The sequence below is a fragment of the Mustela putorius genome, unplaced genomic scaffold, assembly GCF_011764305.1.
Source record: "Mustela putorius furo isolate JIRA1106 unplaced genomic scaffold, ASM1176430v1.1 tig00003845_pilon_pilon_pilon, whole genome shotgun sequence".
Lineage (NCBI taxonomy): Eukaryota > Metazoa > Chordata > Mammalia > Carnivora > Mustelidae > Mustela > Mustela putorius.
The window spans coordinates 12,266,445-12,274,069 of NW_025421998.1; positions in this window are offsets into that span (position 1 = coordinate 12,266,445).

Sequence of the window (7,625 nt, forward strand, 5' to 3'; positions counted from 1 at the left end):
CTCCTCACAACCACACATTCCAGGAAGCCCAGGATCAGCCTGTGGGAACCTCATCCAACCCACAGTCATCCTGACGGCCTATAATTTCAGGCCTCGTGTCTGTTTGAGGGACCTGTGCTCAGAACATGGAAACATGGATGTTTTGCAAAGTCACCATTTAAATCCCAGGTGTTGCAAAGACCAGCGTGGGGTGTGGGGCAGGGCACACTGGGTCTGGGGCCTGTTCAGGGCTTATTTTAAAAACCTTTAAGAGCATTAATAACCATCCTGCGCCTTCATGTTTGTTTTCATCATTTACTTCTAATAGTCAGTCGGTGACGTGAGACATCACCCCAGTAGTCAGCGTGCATGGGACATCGGGGTGACTTCAGGACAGATCCAGTGGGCACAGTGTCTTGTGGCAACGGCCTGAGCCCTCCTCCAAGCACCCTGGGGACTTTTAATATCATAATATTCTCATTTTTTAACGATCCGCCCAAGCCAGCAATTTCCTTCCAGGAGATGGAGCCGTTCTCTCAAGGCGTCTTGTGAGACCTGGGGATTTAAACACAAATCCACTGAAATCACGGACTCGTGGACCTGGTATAAGTACGCAGCACGGGTCTAACAGGACGGGAGGCTGCTGCTCCCCCTCCCCTGGGTGTCTGAGCGAAGCCAGCCTGGGACAAACGGACCCCTGTGACCCTCGGGCCTGTTTCCTGGGGAGCGGGGCCCCTCACAGTGAGTCAAGGAACCGGCAGGCGAGGAGGAGACGTGCCTGGGCGAGGAGGGGCTCCTGGAGCCTGAGGGGCTGAGCGAGTGGACTGCTTAGAGCCTCTGGAGGCCTGCGTGTCACGGGGCATGGGTTGGAAATTAAAAAAAACAAGAAAACAACAAAACAAAAAAACGAAGAAGAAGAAGAAAAAGAAAAAAAAAACAAGAAATTAGTTCGTCAGAGAGGAGGACAAGTAGCTTCCCAGTAGTGACACCTGTTTCTTCTTAATCAGTTTAGCCTGGCTTGGAACCAGATTCATTTTTAGGTGAAACCACAGTGACAGGCAAACCCAAAGGACCTAGGATTCCCATAGAGCTTTATGGATTTCTTCTGAAAAAGTGAAATCTCACCAGTGTCCTTGGAGAAGTCACGCTACTGACCGTGCTGTGCTACAGCTGAGAAAGCCTCGGAGACCCTCGGTGCCCCCGCCTTGGGTCACACATCTGCCATGGCCCTTCCACACCTGCTGCCTGCTCAGGGTCTGACCTTGCCCCCAGAGGACGTCTGATTCCCCGGGGCGAGCTGGAACAGGACCCGGCCACAGCGCGTTGGTCCGAGATCCTTTAGATCACTTGTGGTCTGTTGGACGGATTCCTGCGAATTGGGCTTTCAGTCCAGAATTCGGGGATAATAGGGGAGAATCATGATATTGTGCCAGAGGAAAGTTGTAAGCCTCTAGATGTGACATCCGGAGGCTGCTGTCCTTGGGGATATTTTGGGGGGACTGGGAAAGGGCACGCAGGGGGCACTCTAGACCCGGTGTGCCCGTGGGGCTACAAAGCAATTGGTCAGTCACTTCGCCCGTCCTGGCTGTGTGATCGCGGGCACGTGGCTCTCCCAACCTGTTTCTGATCCACTGAATGTGGCTAATTTCAGCACACACACACCCCACCAACCCATGTCACTGATAATGGCAGAATTTGGTGAGGGGAGCCTCTGTCCTCTCGGGCAAGCACTGGGGGCACCCCAGAATTTCTCCTGGAGTGGGGAGCAGGAAGTGTCTCTCTGGGCTCAGCCGGGACCCTGGGCAAGGCGAGAGGTGCCATCCACCTACACCCACATCATGCGTAAGGGTCCCCGCCCAGGAGCGGGATACAGGAGGAGCCAGGGACAAGCCCAGAGGAGCCCCTAGCTCCCGACACGTTGGTAGGAATCGGGAGATGGCCAGGGGGGCTGTGTGGGAGGGACACCACATCCATGCAGTACCCAGCTCTACCCCAGACGCTGCTACTTGGGGACACTGATTGCACCACAAGAGGGCCACGGAGTGACCGGGCCCATCACCCCGCTGTTTAGGGGCTTCTGTGGATGGGAGTCAGAGGGGCCCAACACCTAACTGCTGGGTCCCCCGTATCACCCTGCTGTCCATCTGTCCCCAGGGAGGGGAGAAGACCCTGGTCCCCTTACTAGGCACAGGCACTGTCCCCCCTCAAAGAGGGAGCTATACCTGAGGACCCTCTAGGGGGTCCACCAGAGTCCCTGCGGCACGCAGACTGAGCAGGAGGAGGGTTGTGGGCCGGAAAACCAGCACTTGGGGGCCGCTGTGGAAATGAGGAAGGCAGCGACATCCCAGCTGCCCCAGATCCGGAAACCAGGGACCCCAGCCTCAGGGAAAGGCACAGCAGCCTCCGCCATCATTGGCAAAGACGCCCACCAGCCAAGTTTCTCATTGGAATCTGGAGCAGTCCCATCCCTCGGTCAGCTGAGCTGACCACGGATGCAGAGCGCAGGTTCCTGGGCTGGTGGATGAAGGCCTCGGGCCCCTGATTCATGCAGCACCGAGCACGGAGAGGACAAGCAGACTATGGTCCCTGCTTCCCAGGAGAGAATACAGCCATGGACTCCCCCCAGAGAAAGTGGGATCCATGCACGACCCTACTTAAAACTCCTGCCCTAGCATCCTTCTGGGGACCAGCCAGTTTGCCTTTGTCCCTATAGCCATGAACGTATGGATTTTAAGGTTGTTGTTGCCTCCTGGTCGAGAGAAATCTCTTTCCTCTTGGATGCTAACATTGTTCCCTCCTGGGCCCCTGGAAACCTCTTCAGGCAGGAACCCCTTTTGGCGAGGGGTATGTAGGAGGGTGTCAGAGGACCATGGTCCCCACATTGCCACCAACAGCCCAGCTGTTGCGCCGGGCCCTTGACTCAGCATTTCTAAACCCTGTCTCTCTCCTGAGACCATCTCGGGTCAGCTTTCCGGCTGTGGGAGAGGGGGACTCATTTCTTGCTTTCTCTCGAATCGAATTTTCTCATTCCCCCAAACTGCCCTGAATGTACTCACAAATGAGGCCACGCTTTTAGATGTACGCACGGATCTATTTTTTCTAAACGTCGATACAGCTTTCTCAACAGAAACAAGGGAGGCATCTCAGAGTGAAAACCCATCTATCTCTTGTGGTTTGGTCTGATGAAAGTCTCGGCGAAGCCTCAAACCCACACATCCGTCTTGGGTGCAGGGGGGCGCTCAGCGCCGAGGCCCCCTCCCATCCCCCCCGCCACCCCCCAGTGCGACAGAGACTTTCCCAGAACTCCAGCCTCCTCTGGTCGGCCTGGGAAAAGATGCATTTAGAGTCATTTCTGTTTGCAGTGTTTGGGGCTTTGTTTTTATTTTGCAGGTTATGTTTTTGGTTTTGGTTTGGGGCTATTTCATAATCCAGAAACATACTAGCTCTTGTCCCTCAGTGCATTGTCTAGAACGTGAGACCGGGGCCAGTGGAACCCTCTAATTAGACAGCCTCGGTGGAATGAGCGAGATTTTTAAAGACTAAAATAAACTGGCCATGGGAGACAAACAGAGCAGGGCGGCCCTCCCCTCGCCTGAAGCATTTCCTGGGGCCAGCAAGGCCCACAGAGGCGGGGGAGGGGGCGGGGGGGGGGCCTGCCGGCCTGGGGCACTGGCCAGAGCAGCTTTGCACTTGACCATGAGGACAGAACAACTCAAGGGCTCTTCCTCGTCACTATGTTTGTTTTTTAACGAGGACATCAGCACTATTTCCAATTCTTCTGGATGATGAAGACTCCACTTTGGGCAGCCCCGTGAAGGTGGCCTTGTCACCACCTGGCGGGAAATCCAGGGCCAGATGCCCAAAGTCCGATGCTGACTCTGGAGAGGCGGGGCCCGGGCCAATCCCAAGCTCTTTTCCTGTGACCCCAAAACACTCATCGGCTCCGTCTGTCCATCCCACGAGCCTTGCTGGTCTAGAGGGAGGATCCATTTTTCTTTCTTTTTCTTTTTTTTTTTTTTTTTTAAGATTTTATTTATTTATTTGACAGAGGGAGAGATCACAAGAAGGCAGAGGCAGGCAGAGAGAGGAAGAAGCAGATCCTCCGCAGAGCAGAGAGCCTGATGCGGGGCCCGATCACAGGATGCCCGGATCATGACCTGAGCCAAAGGCAGAGCTTCACCCACTGAGCCACCCAAGCGCCCGAGGGAGGATTTATTTTAACATCTGCCCAAGTCACCGCCACCGTGGGCCACCCCAGCCCCAGGGACAGCCCCCTGGGCGTCACAGGCAGCTCCAGGCACCGTGGGTGGTTCTGATACCATGGCTGGTTCCACAGGCCTGTGGCCAAGCCAAGTCAAGGTGGCGTTGGCCCAGCGGGAGCCTGGGCAGACAGGACAGGCACACCCGTCTCACATGTGGGCCCCAGACGCTGTGGACCCCCTCTTGCCCCATCGGGGCGATGACTGCTGAGTCCACACCCCAGCTTCGCGGGGCGGGGGTCTGCGCACATGAGTTACTGGAAGGCCCTGTCGCTTTCCACCCTGCAAAACCCACCGGAAAAACGTCTGGGCCTAGCCCCAGGCCGCTAACCACTTCCTGTAAAGCTTCTGAGGAACAGCAGAGCTGGGGTCTCTGGCTTTTCTCCACCCCACCCCCGCGCTTTCCTTCTCCAGCCAGAGCTGCCAAAGTAAAGAGGACCATTCTGTTCACAGGGTCCTGCATTCCAGAGAAGGCTCGGGTTACAGCGGGGGTGGGGTTGTCCGGGACTGCACTGAGCCAGTGAGCGGGTGACCTGGAGGCCTGTGCTGCAAGGTCGGGTGTGGGGGGGCACCCCGAGCCCAGGCCACCCAGAGGGGACCTCAGGATTCAGCCAGACAGGGGCACACGCAGCAGTGATAAAGGGGGGTTGGCCGTAGGTCCATTAGGCTCCGCTGAGGACCAGACTCCACCCTGAGTTTTCCCTGCATTGCCCTCCCATTTTCCTGCCAGTCCTTGGAGCCCCCAGGGCCTGGGGACCCTGTCCCCACGCGGGTGAATCACCGGGCTGAACCCTACCCTCTCTCCTAGCCCTGCTCTCTTACTTTCTCAGCAACGTCTCGTGCTTTGCAAGATCTGTGCTTTGCCAGGATGTTGGGGCCCCCAGTTGTGCAGATACATGCAAAGCCCTGACCTGAGGACACTGGGGCAGCCGCTGTTGGAGCTCTGGACTCTGTGAATCAAGGAGGGCCGGGCCTTGCTCAGATGAAGGCTTCCCATGGGGCGTAAGGCTGAATGCGGGGCGCGCCACCTCCCAGCCCAGCTGCAGGGTCCTCCAGCGGGGGAGGGGGCATGCAAGGAGCTCGCAGCTGGGCCCTGTGTCCGCTGCGGCTCCCGCTCCCTCCCACACCGGCCAGAACATCTGAACAGAAGCATCTCGTTTCCCAGGGCAGCCAGCCTCCCGCTGTCGCTCCCGTTACATGCGCGAGGCTGCCGCAGAGGGGCAAGGGGGACCCCAAGGGCCTTCCTCCATTTCTCTCTGTGCTCCAGGCCTTCAGAGATGGTCCCCCGGCAGGTGTTCCTGGTTCTCCTTCTCCCCTACCTTCTGGCCATGAAGAGGTCCCCTTGCCCTCGGACCTCTGCTCTAGTCTCTGACACGCAGCTTCCCTCCCACATTGATGGGCAAACTGTGTTGGGTTCACCCACGGAGTCATGCGAGTTAGTAGTGACTGAACCAATGCAAGTCACACTTGCTGCTAGACCTGGGGCTGGACCTCCACCATCACCACCGCTGACCTCCCCCATCACCAGCCCTGACCTCCACCATCACCACCGCTGACCTCCCCCATCACCAGCCCTGACCTCCACCATCACCACCGCTGACCTCCACCATCACCACCGCTGACCTCCCCCATCACCAGCCCTGACCTCCACCATCACCACCGCTGACCTCCACCATCACCACCCCTGACCTCCACCATCACCAGCCCTGACCTCCACTGGGACCTCGTTCTGGGGTAGCACAGAGTCAGCCTTTCCCCGCCTGGGCTCCCTAGACCTGGCATCATGGGAGGTGGGAAGTCTCCAGAGAGACAAACAACCCGTAGGACGGGTGAATGGTGACAGGTGCTGCTTCACATGTCTGCGAGTGTCGGGGGACATGCGTGTGGCAGGACGGTGGATACTCTCAGGAGAGGCTGTTAATTCTCATGCATGGTGATAGGATTTGGGGATGCGAGCGAGAGCCCTTATCCTCAGGAGAGGGGTGTCCCAGCTCCCAGGCTTTGTGGTCCAGCTTCGGGTGCATCAGAGAAGGAATGGGAGGAAGCAGGGAAACCCAGAGGCAAACCTGGAGGGTAAGTCGGTGAGGACCACTGTGTCCCTGTGTGAGCACGAGCAGCCAAACACAGGCCGTCCTTCACCCTCTGCGTGGGACCTGGGTCTCCAAAACGAGCTACTGGTTTCCTCCAGGGCCATTTGGAAAGCCCTTTGGAGTATGGCTGGCCTGGTCCCCGTCTACCCAGATACCACCGTGCACACAGCCTGCAACCACCACACCTCGGGACGTTCCCAGCTCTGCCCTGGGTCTGTCTGGGTTTGAACTTTTAGAACATGGGCTCATGGGGCACCTGAGTGGCTCAGTGGGTTAAAGCCTCTGCCTTTGGCTCAGGTCATGATCCCAGGGTCCTGGGATCGAGCCCCACATCCGGCTCTCTGCTCAGTAGGGAGCCTGCTTCCCCCTCTCTCTCTTCCTGCTTCTCTGCCTACTTGTGATCTCTGTCAAATAAATAAATAAAATCTTTAAAAAAAAAAAAAAAGTTAAAAAAAAAGGACATGAGCTCATGTCCATGCAGGGGTTTCTGTCTGCCCAGACTTCTCCACTGAACAGTGCCTGCGTCCAGAGGCCGTTGGGTTTTCCTCCTCCTGCAAGTGGCGGCCATGGCCAACGCCCAACGCCCAAGAGTGGGTAGGGTGCGCCTGTCTCACAGCTGCCAGAGGCTTGAAACCCTGCTTCCATGGACGGCGCCATAAATACAAAACGGAATGGCTCAGTGTTTGGAAAACCCAGCTGGGCAGGAGCAGCTGGTTTTTTGCTTTGGAATCCTTCCACTGTGCTTTCCTTGGTTTCTCGACTTCACTCAAGGCCCGTCTGCTCCCCAGGGGCAGGCCTTCAACTCAACGTCAAGGGCACCCCAGCAGCCGGCCACGTGGAGCTCGAGGTTGCTTCTGGCAGCCGGTGACCACGGGGACCTGGCACATGGAGGCACTGGAATCGTCCGGCTCTGGCAGAGCCACACAGAGGTTAACAGGGGCCAGTTGTCCCCAGTATGGCCCTGCCCCAGTGTTTACCAGCCCAGGCCTCCAGGGACTCCCTAAGGCAATTTCAGCCCAAACCCCATTTCTGCCACCTTCAGCCTGATTCTTGACCAGAGACAATAGCACAAGTGCCATCTCCTTGGGGGTGCTGCTCGGAGGGACTGAGGACACCCTGAAGAGTCAGGGGTCCGGGTCTGGGTCTCCTCCATCCTCCTCCTCACTCATCCCTCCCCACCTCCCTCCTTTTCTGGGCCCCACCCCCCAACCTGAGCCTTTCCCAGCAGCCTCCCACACTCTACTCAGAGCCTCCCCAGGCCTCAGGCCATGTGTCCTCAGGGACAGGACCCTAGCCA